Source organism: Ovis canadensis, chromosome 1 (genome assembly GCF_042477335.2).
Source record: "Ovis canadensis isolate MfBH-ARS-UI-01 breed Bighorn chromosome 1, ARS-UI_OviCan_v2, whole genome shotgun sequence".
NCBI classification, from domain to species: Eukaryota; Metazoa; Chordata; class Mammalia; order Artiodactyla; family Bovidae; genus Ovis; species Ovis canadensis.
The window spans coordinates 112181204-112197560 of record NC_091245.1 but is presented as its reverse complement, the minus strand read 5'-3'; the positions used below and the strand labels follow the sequence as shown (position 1 = coordinate 112197560).

General features: G+C 40.1%; 1 protein-coding gene across 12 annotated transcripts in view; it reads left to right on the top strand.

Moving 5' to 3' along the window:
* The window catches only part of SLAMF6 (SLAM family member 6), a 113773-nt gene that overhangs the window by 73536 nt on the left and 23880 nt on the right, over positions 1–16357 (top strand). For 6 of the 12 annotated variants that reach the window (XR_011247738.1, XR_011247713.1, XR_011247725.1 and 3 more), the window contains one exon: positions 2031–3414. The exons of 1 other annotated variant lie outside the window; for it this stretch is intronic. The gene's annotated coding sequence lies outside the window, so the exon portion shown is untranslated. Of the gene's footprint in view, positions 1–2030; positions 3503–6679; positions 10834–16357 lie in introns of those variants that run through there. 5 more of the 12 variants (XR_011247705.1, XR_011247736.1, XR_011247720.1 and 2 more) reach the window with 2 other exon arrangements.

Here is a 16357-nt window from a genome sequence, read left to right as displayed (position 1 = left end):
CACCCAGGGCTGATTTCCTTGAGGATGGACTGGTTGGATCTCCTTGCAGTCCAAGGGACTCTCAAGAGTCTTCTCCAATACCACAGTTTAAAAGCATCAATTCTTTGGTGCTCAGCTTTCTTTCTTTTTTTTTCTAAATTTAAATTTATTTATTTTAATTGGAGGCTAATTACTTTACAATATTGTATTGGTTTTTACCATACATCAACGTGAATCTGCCACAGGTATACACATGGTCCCCATCCTGAACCCCCCTCCCTCCTCCCTCCCTGTATCATCCCTCTGGGTCATCCCAGTGCACCAGCCCGAAGCATCCTGTATCCTGCATCGAACCTGGACTGGCAATTCATTTTTTATATGATATTATACATGTTTCAATGCCATTCTCCCAAATCATCCCACGCTCTCCCTCTCCCACAGAGTCCAAAAGACTGTTCTATACATTTGTATCTCTTTTGCTGCCTCGCATACAGGGTTGTCGTTATCATCTTTCTAAATTCCATATATATGTGATAGTATACAGTACTGGTGTTTTTCTTTCTGGCTTACTTCAGTCTGTATAATCGGCTCCAGTTTCATCCATCTCATTAGAACTGATTCAAATGTATTCTTTTTAATGGCTGAGTAGTACTCCATAGTGTCTATGTACCACAGCTTTCTTATCCATTCATCTGCTGATGGACATCTAGATTGCTTCCATGTCCTGGCTATTATAAACAGTGCTGCAATGAACATTGGGGTACACGTGTCTCTTTCAATTCTGGTTTCCTCGGTGTGTATGCCCAGCAGTGGGATTGCTGGGTCATATGGCAGTTCTATTTCCAGTTTTTTAAGGAATCTCCACACTGTTTTCCATAGTGGCTGTACTAGTTTGCATTCCCACCAACAGTGTAAGAGGGTCGCCTTTTCTCCACACCCTCTCCAGCATTTATTGCTTGTTGACTTTTGGATTGCAGCCATTCTGACTGTAGTGAAATGGTACCTCATTGTGATTTTGATTTGCATTTCTCTGATAATGAATGATGTTGAACATCTTTTCATGTGTTTGTTACTCATCTGTATGTCTTCTTTGGAGAAATGTCTATTTAGTTCTTTGGCCCATTTTTTGATTGGGTCATTTATTTTTCTGGAATTGAGCTGTAGGAGCTGCTTGTATATTTTTGAGATTAGTTGTTGTCAGTTGCTTCATTTGTTATTATTTTCTCCCATTCAGAAGGCTGTCTTTAAACCTTGCTTATAGTTTCCTTTGTTGTGCAGAAGCTTTTAATTTTAATTAGGTCCCATTTGTTTAATTTTGCTTTTATTTCCAATATTCTGGGAGGCGGGTCATAGAGAATCCTGCTGTGATGTATGTCAGAGTGTTTTGCCTATGTTCTCCTCTAGGAGTTTTATAGTTTCTGGTCTTACGTTTAGATCTTTAACCCATTTTGAGTTTATTTTTGTGTATGGTGTTAGAAAGTGTTCTGGTTTCATTCTTTTACAAGTGGTTGACCAGTTTTCCCAGCACCACTTGTTAAAGAGATTGTCTTTTCTCCACTGCATATTCTTGCCTCCTTTGTCAAAGATAAGGTGTCCATAGGTGCACGGATTTATCTCTGGGCTTTCTATTTTGTTTCATTGATCTATATTTCTGTCTTTGTGCCAGTACCATACTGTCTTGATGACTGTGGCTTTGTAGTAGAGCCTGAAGTCAGGCAGGTTGATTCTTCCAGTTTCATTCTTCTTTCTCAAGATTACTTTGGCTATTCGAGGTCCTTTGGATTTCCATACAAATTGTGAAATTATTTGCTCTAGCTCTGTGAAAAATACCACTGGTAGCTTGATAGGGATTGCATTGAATCTATAGATTGCTTTGAGTAGTATACTCATTTTCACTATATTGATTCTTCTGATCCATGAACATGGTATATTTCTCCATCTATCAGTGTCCTCTTTGATTTCTTTCACCAGTGTTTTATAGTTTTCTATATATAAGTCTTTAGTTTCTTTACGTAGATATATTCCTAAGTATTTTATTCTTTTCATTGCAGGAATAGAAGGAACATACCTCAACATAATAAAAGCTGTATATGACAAACCCACAGCAAACATTATCCTCAATGGTGAAAAATTGAAAGCATTTCCCCTAAAGTCAGGAACAAGACAAAGGTGCCCACTTTCACCACTACTACCCAGCTTTCTTTATGGTCCACCTCTCATATCCATACATGATTACTGGAAAAATCATAGACTTGACTAGATGGACCTTTGTTGGCAAAGTAATGTCTCTGCTTTTTAATATGCTATCTAAGTTTGTCATAGCTTTTCTTCCAAGGAGCAAGCATCTTTTAATTTCATGGCTGCAATCACTATCTGCAGTGATTTTGGAGCCTGAGAAAATAATGTCTGTAACTGTTTCTGTTGTTTTCACATATATTTGCCATGAAGTGATGGGACCAGATGCCATGATCTTAGTTTTTTTAATAAGTTAGGTGACACCAAAGAAAAAGTCCAAGAGATTGTTTAAAACCATTCAAGGCAGAATTTTGAAGTCAACCAAGTCAAGGGGATGTGTCGGTAAAGAAGATCAAAAACACTACTGTATAATTTTAAATGAAACTAAGAATAGTTACATTTTGGTATATTATCCCATGCCATGACTTCCCTCACTTCTGCTAAGTAATAACTTGTATGATTGGTCCTTGTGTATTACATTGATGAGTAAAAAGATGAGTGGATGGGTCATGATCCACCAACTGGTGCTAGGAGAGCTAGATGCTGGAGAAATTACAAAACCACCAGCTTTTTACAGGCTTGTGGCCTGTACAGTTACAGGGCCACATACCAAGAAGGTCTCTTTGTTTGGTTGCTGCCCTGCAATTTTTAATAACTTTTTAATAAGAGACCCTGCTTTCATCTTGCAACAGGCCTTGAAAATTACATAGTTACTCATGAGACCCACTTACACACACCAGAGATAGAAAGTGGGGAAGATAGAAATAACCACACAGCCCCTTAAGATTTCAAAGTCCCTCTGCACATCTTGCTTGCCCCTCACAATGTTTCTTTTAAGAAGGAAGAAAAAAGAGGAGGAACAGTTTTAGTTTCTCCAAGGGCCCAGATTCAGAGGATTTAAAAGAGATGTTATCAACTGTATGGTTCAATCTTTTCCTGTGCATTTTGTAAATAAAAGAGATCAGGTTTGGGGATGTTAAAAGACTTGTCCAAGGTTACACAACATATATAATACTAGGAGCAGGGCTTCTTTTCTACAGCAGTATTTTTGCCACTATACCGTGTTGTCTCTGTGGATTGTGAACTCCAGAGGGCTGAAATTGATTATGTGTTGTCTTTGCAGAATTGGAGAGAGTACTCAGAGAGTGTGTATGTAACTACTTCCATTTTTAAAATACATCATTATTTACATTTGGAGTATCTCCTTTGATCTTCTCAATAAGTATATAAAGTAATGAAGCTGGTACTGTTATCCTCATTTGCAAGTGAAGGAAACAGTTTCAAAGAGGTAAATGTTTTGTTAAAGAACTTTATGGTGATTGAGGGGGCAGAATGGTGGGCCTTTCCCTTTCTTGTAAACTTCTGATCATCTCTCATCATGTGGGATACCTTCTTTCCATTCCTGCCATGGATACACCAGTACTATTCTCCCCAAATGGGTAAGAAATCAGATGTTTATTAAACACTCACACTGAATAAGCATTCAAGGAAAACTAGAGCTATAGAAAAAGAAGTTAAAATCTATATATGTGTATACACATATGCGTGTGTGCTAAGTCTTTTAGTAGTGTCCAGCTCTGCAATCTTATGGACTATAACCCACCAGGCTCCTCTGTCCATGGGATTCTCCAGGCAAGAATACTGGAGTGGGTTGCCATTTCCTTCTCCAAGGGATCTTTCCGACCCAGAGATCAAACCCAAATCTCTTATGTCTCTTGCATTGGCAGGAGGGTTCTTTACCACTAGCACCACCTGGGAAGCCTCATATATACATATAGTCACACAGAAATGTAATGACTTAGTCTTATTTGAATTTTAGAAATGAAAGAGTCATTGTAATTCATGTAGCCCAACAAATAAGAAAACTGAGGTCAGCCCAAGGTCACACAGAAAACAGTTACAGAGGGGACCCAGGCTTTCTCGTTTCCAGGCCCAGAATGCAACTTGGCTGCCCTGGTTCCCTTCCCAAACTCTTTGCTTGGTTACTTTGTAAACCTGAGAGTCAGCTATAGACAACAGTCACCACACATCATCTCAATCTGTGTGGCTTGGGGCAAGAGGACAGAAGGGGTCAGGATCCAGGGGAATTTACAAGTCATTATGATTGTGTTAGTCCTCAACGCAACTAGGTTAAGAGGTATTCAAAATTGCTTGCTGCTGCTAAGTTGCTTCAGTGGTGTCCAACTCTGTGCGACCCCATAGATGGCAGCCCACCAGGCTCCCCCATCCCTGGGATTCTCCAGGCAAGAACACTGGAGTGGGTTGCCATTTCCTTCTCCAATGTATGAAGGTGAAAAGTGAAAGTGAAGTCACTCAGTCGTGTCCGATTCTTAGCGACCCCATGGACTGCAGCCTACCAGGCTCCTCCATCCATGGGATTTTCCAGGCAAGAGTACTGGAGTGGGGTGCCATTGCCTTCTCCAAAATTGATTACATTGTAGTATTTTCATAATAGTACACCTGTGAAATAACCACACAGAAATAAGTGAGAGGAGGAAACAGCAGGTTTACAAAGTTAATAATTACCTTGTTCTCAAATCTGGAACAGGATGGCTTTCATTACCTATAGTGAAAAGTGGTGGTGCATATCACTAGGATGAAGATGAGTTTTTTAAATAAATCACAATGGAATAACTAGGTCCTTCCCATCTATTTGACACCATACACAAGCATAACTCCAGGAATATTAAAGACCTTAATATCAGAGGCAAAAATATGATTTCCAAAGATAATACAGGAGAACATATTGATGATCTTGGCAAAAGAAAGGATTCCTTAAGCAAAACTTAAAATGCACTAATCATATTCACACATTAAAATTTTTTTCAATCTGTTCACCTAAAGAAATCACCAAGAAAGTAAAAAGCCAAGTCACAAACTGGGACCAGATATTTTTAACATATAAAACTGACAAAGGACTAATATCTGGAAATATATAATGACCTCCTATGAAGAAAGAGAAAGAAAAACAATAAGACAAAGAGGTAAAAGATAAAAGCAGGCAATTCTCAAAGGGCAAAGGAGAAAACCAAATGTTCAGTGAAGACATGAGAAATTGCCCAACCTCTTTAATAATCACAGAAATGCAAATTAAAACCACAGTGAAGTACCAGTACACATCTTCAAATAACAAAAATATATAAGTCTGATAATATCAAGTGTAAAAGAGAACACAGAGCATTGGAAACTTGGTAAAAGTTATACATGCCGGATGCAGAGAAATTTGGTATAAATAGTTTCGCCTTACACCCTAGACTTGAAGGAATCCCTGACAGGTGCACCAGAGGACACGTTCGAGAATATTCACAGAAGCATTGTGCTTGCTGACTCAAGCCCAGAAACAACCCCAGTGCCCTTCAACAATAAAATGCATAAATAAACTCTGATTTATTCACATAATATAATATTATACAACAACAGTAAAAAAGAAAAAAAAAGAAAAAAAACTATAGGAGACTTCCCTGGTGGTCCAGTGGTTAAGAATCCCCCTTGCAATGCAGAGGACTTGAGTTTGATCCTTGGTCAAGGAATTAAGATCCCATATGCCATGAAGCAACAAAGCCCATGTGCCACAAGGACTAAGTCTTTGTCCCACAACTAGAGAGTCTATGCACTGCAAGAAAAGACCCTGCAGCACACAAGACCAAAGCAGCCAAATAAATAATTTACCAAATAAAATAAATAACCATATTTTAAAAAAACTATATAGTTGCAGGCATCAATCTAGCTCAATGTCATAGCATAGTGATGCATGAAAAAAGGTAGTCAAAATAACATGTGTGGTATGATCTGTTTATATAAAGATATAACCAAACAAAAAGAAGCTATATTTTTTAGGGATGCCAACAACCCTGAGGGCTTCCCTGGCGGCTCAGATGTAAAGAACCTGCCTGCAATGCAGAAGACCTGGGTTCAATCCCTGGGTCAGGAAGATCCCCTGGAGAACAGAATGGCAAACCACTCCAGTATTCTTGCTTGGAAAATTCCATGGGCAGAGGAGCCTGGTGGGCTACAATCCATGGTGTTGCAAAGAGCTGGACACAACTGAGCCACTTTGACTCACTGACTCAACAACCCTGAAGTTTAAAAGTTGTTAAGCCATAAGGGGGGAAAAAATGACAATCGTAAAGTCAGGACAGTGTTACCTAGAAAGGGGAAGAAGGAGCAGGTACCAGGGAGGGACACAGAAAACAATGTTCTATTTTTAAAACTGGATGGTGTATGTGCTAGAATTTGCTTTAACTTTAAACTAGTTCATTAAAAAGTATATAGTATGTTAAAGCATGAAATTGCCATTTTGTATGTCAAATCGGAGAAAATATTGACATTTTACATGGTTTGATATAAAATACACATATGTGTATGAGTTTATGCAATACAGTCTGAGTAGGATATATTTCACAATAAAAAAATGAAAAAAGAGGGACTTCCCTGGTGGTCCAGTGATTGAGAATCTGTCTTTCAGTGCAGGGGATGCAGGCGCGATCCCTGGTCTGGAAACTAAGATCCCACATGCATTGGAGCAACTAAGCCCATTGCAACTACTGAGCCTGCATGCCACAACTAGAGAGTCTGTGCGATGCAATGGAAGATCCTGCATGACACAGTGAAGATCCCATGTGCCACAACTAAGACACAATGCAGGGCTTCCCTGGTGGCTCAGCAATAAAGAATCTGCCTGCCAATGCAGAAGACACAGGTTCCATCCCTGGTCTGGGAAGACCCCACATGCCCCGAAGCAACTAAGCCCATGAACCACAACTACTGAGCCAATGACCCAGAGCCCAGGAACCGCAACTATTGAGTCTGTGTGCTACAACCACAGAAACCTACACATTCTAGAGCCTAAGTGAGTAAGCACTGGGGCTCTGGAGTGAGACAGACCTAGGTTTAAATCTCAGCCTGTTCACAAGCTGCATCCCTGTAACCTGATGGATTGAGTTACTAAGGTGTTGACTCCTTCATCTGTAAAACTGCTGTAGTAATAGCACCTATCGTACAAAGCTGTTATGAGGTATATGTGCGTGCTTAGTCACTTCAGTTGTGTCCGACTCTCTGCGACCCTGTGGACCATGACCTCCCAGGCTCCTCTGTCCATGGGATTCTCCAGGCAAGAGAACTGGAGTGGGCTGCCATTTCCTTCTCCAAATCTGACCTGAGATGAGCCAAATCGACCACCACAAGTATGAAGTATATACATAAATTTAAATGAAGAAGGTGTTAACAGTGTATATAAATAGCTTAACACAATGCCTGGCACTTTGGAAATAACTGATGTTAGTCATATTATTGAATCCCTTTATCTTTCCTCATATTTCCTCAGAAAATTTCAGAAACATAGAAAAAATTATGTGAACATGTTTTAAAGAGCACATTTCCAGTGCAAGCGCTATGATTATTTTTATGCTCTTGCATGTCCACCTTAGTCCATTATCATTGATCAGCCTGATAGCACTGAAGGGAAAGCAGCCACTAGGAGTGAGGACAGAGCTGCCCTCACCTTCCACATAGTAAACGTGAACACAGCACTTGAGTTCCTCAAGAGAGAATTAACTCATATTCCTCCTAACCCCAACATCCTAGTGCAAAATTGAGATCCTTGAACTCAACAGAACAAAACGCTTCAAAAAGTCACCTAGAAGTCAACCAGCCGAATCCCTTCAATTCACAAAGAACCAAAGCTCAGAAAGGAATCTACAACAAATGCCAATCTATCTTTCCAACAGACCCAGCTGTGCCATTGAGGCTTGGTCAGACTTCCAGGGGAGCAGTGGCAGCAGTCCCTTTTCAAACCGAGCTACAGGCTGTTCAGACCAGGGTGGATTTCTGCCTCATTAGAGTCAGCAGATGGCTTGGCTTTTCTACTCTGAAACTCCTTTTTTTCATTTCTATTTGTGCTATTCTGTATAGAACGTTAAAAAATAAATAGGAAGTGGGAGGTAGCCACTGCAAAAACAGGATGGACCTTGCCAACAGTCCACATTCCATCTTCATAAGTTACCCCCCTCCCCATCATCAAGAGGCACCAAAGACTGGAAATTCAGTTGAAACCTGGAACCAGAACAAAGCTTAAAATCTCTGGCTTATTTTATATTCCATTTCAACCAGCTTAATTAAAACAAAAAAGCATATGGAAAGAAGTCCAGTTATACAGAAGTGTAAACATAGTGTGGCTCTCTTTTTCGAACTTCAGGAAAGGACATCAAGTTTAACCTTATAGTTTGGCTGGTACTCACAAGTGAATTAAGATGAAGTGAAGGGGCTCCCCTGATGGCTAAGTGGTAAAGAACCCGCCTGCCAATGCGGGAGACACGGGTCCCATCCCTAAGGGAAGATCCCACATCACCCGAAGCAACTAAGCTTGTATGCCACAACATGAGCCCGTGCCCTGCCTGAGAGCCCAGGAACTGCAGCTACTCAGCCCATGCACCACAACTGCTGAAGCCCGTGAGCCATAGAGCCTGTGCTCCACAAGAGAAGCCACACAGTCAGAAGCCTGCACATCATGACTGCAGAGTAGCCCCTGCTCACCACAACTATAGGAAAGCCCACACAACAACAAAGACTCAGCGCAGCCAAAAATAAATAAAATCTTTTTAAATTAAGACAAAACAACGGGCTTCCCACAATTTAGAGCCAAGTGCCCAGCTGCATCCTTTAAAAAATTCCTAAGATACACTCAGCCTGTGGTGTCACAGGTATCTAACATCTAATCCCTGGGCCTCTGTGTTCTTGAATTAGTCATTTAATAATACAAAAAGTCCCCTTGGTAATTTATGGTCCCACCATAAATTATGGCCCAGTACTACTTCAGAAACTCTAAAGAACCCTATACATTAATTTTTTTAAATTCAAAATGAAAATAAATACTTATACTGAACATGCATATTATCTTCCCACATTTAGCTTACATTATCTGTCACTCAAAAGATGCCCTTTTCAAGGATACTTGTGTGAGTATGTGTGACTTGAGTTGCAGTGGTGAAACCAGTCATCGATGATTACTTACTTCATGTGAAGCTGGCAAACCCCACAAAGCATGGCCCAGAAGTGAAAAATTGTGGATAATTTCACTGCTGTGTGGTGAGTTACCTTGTGAGGATCACCTACAAAGGTAATCAGTATGAAAGTGTTGTAGGGATTCTTCTCAGTCCTAGAGCCTGTGTGGAAAAGGCCTTAGTTCCTCAGTTGAACTGGCCAAGACTCATGTTGGTCCAGTTTCGCTGTTACTCTCATAGACCGACTCCAGTGTTTAAAATTGAGTGAATACTATGGTCCAGCTACAGATATAGCAGCATATGAAGAAGATTCTTGTCTGTCTATTAAATTCTTATTCCAGTCTAAGAGAGTGATTATGAAGCTAAAATTGAGGTATTATCCCATTAATTATTTGACGGGTGTCCAATTGCTGAGCGTAGAATGACATGTTGCAAGTGATGGGAAATCTGGTAAATCTTGGTGACAGCTACCCTCCATCAGACCACTTCAGGGGCCCCATATAAATCTGCACTGTTATTTTGGACTAGTCATTAGCTTGCAGTGAATGAGGGCTACAATGATAAGTAAGGTATTTCTCTATTAATTTGCTAAATATATTTCAACCCCTCCAGCTCTTTTTTCTGTGACACATTGCTGCTTATGGGGAGCTGGTAAGCCTGCTGAGGTACCAAGTAAACACTTCACCTCTTTGGGCAAGAGTAAAGTTTTTCCTGAAGGGAAGGTCTTGGCCATACTCTGAGGAAGTGAGTGGAAACTTGTGAGTCCACTGTTGGGTCATAAAACCATAAATGAAAAACAGCCATGGGTAAGGCAAATGGGGAACAAAGAAGGATGCACGTGGGAGAACTGGTACCTGGGCTCAGGCTCCAGAGCTCACGTAGAGTCTCCCTACATTGGCAAGCTTCTTTTTAACTCTGCTAAAATTACACGAGTTAGCAGATTTCTTTACCACCAAGAATCAAAAATTATGTGTGGGTTAAATAAAATAAGAAAATGCTTTGGAAATCTTTTTTTTTATGTGTAACTACAATTTCAGTTTTGCTTTTTTGTTTTTACTTTACAATATTGTATTGGTTTTGCCATACATCAACATGAATCCGCCACAGGTATACACGTGTTCCCCATCCTGAACCCCCCTCCCTCCTCCCTTAAAGTGCTATTCAAATGTTCAATTAGCATGAATATTTCAATATTATAACATTTGGATCTCAGCAAAATTAACAGCACTACACAGAACCACAAATTTTATTTTTTAGCATTTCAGACAAATGAAAAATTTAAGGGATAGTAATAAACATCTAAGTAATCAACACCTAGTTTAATAAATTTAAATTACCATATAAACCACCTGTTCTTTTAAAATGTAAAGTATGCTTGCCAGGTTTACTGGTGCTTATTATTCCTGCGCATTTTAAAAATATTTTCACTACATAATACCTTTTACAAAAGTGTTTTCTTGCAAGTTTTCAAGTAGTATACTACATATATTCTTCTATAGCTTTCTTTTTTGTACAACATTGTGTTTGAAAATTTAATTCATGTTTATTCATGATGCTGTAGTTTGTTTTCACTGCTGTGTAGTATTTCACTATGTGAATAAACCATAATCAGTTCAGTTCAGTTCAGTTGCTCAGTAGTGTCCAATTCTTTGTGACCCCGTGGACTTCAGCAAGCCAGGCCTCCCTGTCCATCACCAACTCCTGGAGTCCACCCAAACTCATGTGCATCAAGTCGGTGATGCCATCCAGCCATCTCATCCTCTGTCGTCCCCTTCTCCTTCTGCCCTCAATTGTTCCCAGCATCAGGGTCTTTTCCAGTGAGTCAGTTCTTCACATCAAGTGGCCAAAGTATTGGAGTTTCAGCTTCAACATCAGTCCTTCCAATGAACGCCCAGGACTGATCTCCTTTAGGATGGACTGATTGGATCTCCTTGCAGTCCAAGGGACTCTCAAGAATCTTCTCAAACAGCACAGTTCAAAAGCATCAATTCTTCAGCGCTCAGCTTTCTTTATAGTCCAACTCTCACATCCATACATGATCACTGGAAAAACCATAGCCTTGATTAGATGGACCTTTGTTGGCAAGTAATATCTCTTCTTTTTAATATGCTGTCTCAGTTGGGCATAACTGGGTATTTAATTAAGGGTTTTTTCCCCTTTGCTTTTCTATTTAAAAGAAGACTGAAAATGCACATGTCTCCTTGTGCACATATTTAGAGTTTCTCTGGGCACTCTTACTAACTGCAGAATTACAAGATTTTCAGGTGGGGGCCTCAACAGGGTTATAAAATATTATGAAATTGTTCTCCAAATAACTGAAGCAATTCTCATTCCTGTTGCCTCATCTATTATTAGTATTGGTTAGATACTAGTAGCCAGTATATTGTCAAACTTCCATTTTTGCTGATGACTGTAAAGTGTCTTTAATTCATATTGCAATTTTAATTTGTATTTCTCTGATCTTTTAAAAGTTTATTGGGCATTTGGAGTCCCTCTTCTGTGAATGTCCAGTCAACATTTCAGCCCAATATTAATTTAATTAATTAATATTAATTTGTTTCTCTTGACTCATAAGAGATTTACATACATATATACACATATAACTGGAGAAGAGAATGAGAACCCTCTCCAGCATTCTTGCCTGAAGAATTCCATGGACAGAGGAGTTTGGCAGGCTGCAGTCCATGAGGTCACACAGTCAGGCACAAATGAGTGACTAATACACACACATATATATATATGGTCTTCCCAGATGGCTCAGACAGCAAAGAACCTGCCTGCTATGTGGGAGACCTAGATTTGATCTCTGGGTTGGGAAGATCCCCTGGAGAAGGGAATGGCAACCCTCTCCAGTATTCTTGCCTGTAGAATTCCATGGACAGAGGAGCCTGGAGGGCTACAGTCCATGGGGTCTACAAAGAGGCAGACACAACTGACTAACACTTTCACTTCTCACATATGTATATATCCCTTACATAACACAAGTATACACGTTGCAAATAAAGAAGTCCTAATCTATGATGCATCTTTTTAACTCTCTTCAAGGAATTTTTCTGAAGAACAAAAGGTGTTTTATTTTAATGCAGTGAAGCTTATCATTCTGCTTTGTGTTTTCACACAAGATAACAACATAGTTTAGATGCAGTAGATTATCATCTGTATGAAAAGTGGGCAGAGAAGAAAATATAAATGTATTTCCTAGACACACAGAAAGATTGGAAGGATAAACGATAAAATATTAACTTTTGAGTAGAAGATAGTGGTACTAAGCTCCTGGCAAGGTCAAGAAGCAACAGTTTGAACCAGACATGGAACAACGGTCTAGTTCCAAATTGGGAAAGGAGTATGTCAAGGCTGTATAGTCTCACTATGCTTATTTAACATATATGCAAAGTACATCACGTGAAATGCCAGGCTGGATGAAGCACAAGCCAGAATCAGGATTGCCAGGAGAAATGTTAGTAACCTTGGATATGCAGATGACCACCCTTATGACAGAAAGTGAAGAGAAACTAAAGAGCCTCTTGATGAAGGTGAAACAGGAGAGTGAAAAAACTGGCTTAAAACTCAGCATTCAAAAAACTAAGATCATGACATCCAATCCCATCACTTCATGACAGATAGATGGGAAAACAATGGAAACAGTGACAGACTTTGTTTTCTTGGGCTCCAAAATCACTGCAGATGGTGACTGCAGCCATGAAATTAAAAGACAGTTGCTCCTTGGAAGAAAAGCTATGACAAATCTAAACAGCAGAGACATTACTTTGCCATCAAGGGTCTGTATAAGTCAAAGCTATGGTTTTTCCAGCAGTTGTGTATGGATGTGAGAGTTGGACCATAAAGAACGCTGAGCACTGAAGAATTGATGCTTTTGAACTGTCATGTTGGAGAAGATCCTTGAGAGTCCCTTGGACTGCAAGGAGATCAAACCAGTCAATTCTAAAGGAAATCAATCCTGAATATTCATTAGAAGGACTGATGCTGAAGCTGAAACTCCAATACTTTGGCCACCTGATGCAAAGAGCCAACTCATTGGAAAAGATCCTGATGCTGGAAAAGATTGAAGGCAGGAGAAGAAGGGGACGACAGAGAATGAGATGGTTGGATGGCATCACCAACTCAATGGACGTGGGTTTGAGCAAGATCTGGGAGATGGTGAAGGACAGGGAAGCCTGGTGTGCTGTAGTCCATGGGGTCGCAAAGAGTCAGACATGACTGAGCAATTGAACAGCAACAACAATTAACTTTCAAGTGGAGGATAGTGGTACAGATGTTGTTCAAGGGGAAAAATAGGCACACAATTTAGTTAAGAATAAATAAATGAATCTAGTTACAATCTAGTTACAATCTAGATTACACTTTAGAAACAAATAAACGAAGTCAAAAATGAGGCTTTCAACAAGAGAAAAGTAGAAGAACTTCCCTGGTGTTCCCCTGATGTGACCCAGAACCCACCTGCCAATGCAGGGGACATGGGTTCAATGAACCATAGGGTCCAGGAACTAAGATTCCACATGCCACAGGGCAACTAAGCCCACCTACCCCAACTACTGAAGCTCATGTATCCTAGAATCCATGCTCTGCACAAGAGAAGCCACCACAATGAGAAGCCACCACAATCAGGAGCGCACATACTCCAACTAGAGAGTACACTTTGCTCACCACAACTAGAGAAAGCTCTCAAATAGCAACAAAAACCCAATGCAGCCATAAATAAATGCATAATTTTTTTAAAGTTGAAAGCTCTCTGCAAAGTTCAAGCAATGTCCTCTGAAAATGAAACTTGATCTGAACCCATTGAGTCCGGGCTTCTTAAACCTGTGAATGAATTGCCCTTAACACCTTATAATAACTTAATGCCGCATTATCCATCATATATGGGTGTTTCACCAGTTGTGGCCACGAGCGACCAGACCTGTCATGGGCCCACCCATTGGTATTTCATTTGAGAAGAGTTCTAGCTTTCTATTTGCTATAACATTCAGGTTCTATTTGCTATAACAACAGGCTCAGACTGTTAAGCGTCTGTCTACAACGCAGGAGACCCGGGTTCAATCCCTGGGTTGGAAAGATCCCCTGGAGAAGGACATGGCAATCCACTCCAGTACTATTGCCTGGAAAATCCCACAGACAGAGGAGCCTGGTAGGCTACATTCCATGGGGTGGCAAAGAGTCGGACACGACTGAGCAACTTCGATTTCACTTTCACTTTCACTTTCAGGTTCATTAAAGTTATGGACAGAACATCTGGCCACTGTGGTTTGGATAAATAATCTGACACAACCCTGGGCCATTTTGTTTTTTTAAGTTCTATATTGATGTTTTATTGCCCTCTTTTCATTCTGGAGATGTGGGCAGTGAAATCATTGAATCTCAAAGTTTACAAATTTCATCATCTCTCCCACAGAATGTGTGCCCTGATGACTATTATTAGACAAAAATATTGCAAAGTGAGAGATAATGTCTTTAGAAAACATTTACTGATTCCTAAAGATTTCTAAATGATTTACAGAAATCATTTACAACAGTTCTAAGTGATTACTTATGAATGCATGCTATAAAGGCATAAAGGTACGTAAGGTCACTAAAGCATCTGCAGGTGAAATTCACTTCTCAATTCAATCAACCCAGTTCAGTTCAGTTCAGTTCAGTCGCTCAGTTGTGTCCGACTCTTTGCAACCCCATGAACTGCAGCACGTCAGGCCTCCCTGTCCATCACCAACTCTCAGAGTCCACCCAAACCCATGTCCATTGAGTCGGTGATGCCATCCTACCATCTCATCCTCTGTCGTCCCCTTCTCCTCTTGCCCTCAATCTTTCCCAAAATCAGAGTCTTTTCCAAAGAGTCAGTTCTTCACATCAGGTGGCCAAATTATTGGAGTTTCAGCCTCAGCATCAGTCCTTCCAATGAACACCCAGGACTGATCTCCTTTAGAATGGATTGGATGGATCTCCTTGCAGCCCAAGGGATGCTCAAGAGTCTTCTCCAACAGCACAGTTCAAAAGCATCAATTCTTCAGCGCTCAGCTCTTTTTATAGTCCAACCCTCACATTCATACATGACTACTGGAAAAACCATAGCCTTAACTAGACGGACCTTTGTTAACAAAATAATGTCCCTGCATTTTAATATGCTGTCTAGGTTGGTTATAACTTTCCTTCCAAGGAGTAAGCCTCTTTTAATTTCATGGCTGCAATCACCATCTGCAGTGATTTTGGAACCCCCTAAAATAAAGTCTGACACTGTTTCCACTGTTTCCCCATATATTTGCCATGAAGTGATGGGACTGGGTGCTATAATCTTCGTTTTCTGAATGTTGAGCTTTAAGCCAACTTTTTCACTCTCCTCTTTCACTTTCCTCAAGAGGCTCTGTCGGGGTCCAGCCCCGGTCGATCCAGGGTGATTCGAAGGTGGGGGGACGGAGTTGGCATCTTTGGAAAAATACGTATTTAATCACAGATATAGAGAGATTAGAAATGGATAGTGTAGTAGGAAAATTAGTGGAGAAAAAGAGACTGATAACTTGGATTACGTGGAATAGCATCCATGCTCCAGATGGGAATTCAGCCAGAAAAACGGGAGCAAGAAAGAAGCGACATGGGGGAATCAGTCTTTCCGGAAACTGATCTGATTTCTTTATTTTTGGGTTTGCTTATATACCTTTTGTTACACATAGGGATGAAAACAGAGTCACGTAGGGGTCAGCAGTCCTGACCTTTATCAAAATCAGGTGCTTCACATAAATGTATTTAAAAAAAGGTCTTAGGGATATTACATCATCTTCTGGCCATGAGTGAGACCTGCTGACATTTTATGATCCTTTCTTTCTGATAACCAAAAAACTTATTTCTTCCAAGGGTGTTTTTTCTTAAACCAGGCACCACCCTCCAAATAAAGTTACATTCCTATAGGGTGAGGGTGTAGTGAGTTACAATCAAGAAAGGAATTTATTTAACCCAAGGTTAACATGATTAATCTTAAAGGTTAATACTTACTTCTCCTATATGTTTAAAGGTTAATACTTATTTCTCCTATATGTTAGTTATATGCATTATAAGGGTAGGGAACATGGAGATTTAGCAGCAAACATCAGCCTAACAAATGAAAATCCTTTCATCAATGCTCCCCTTAAGATCTGTTT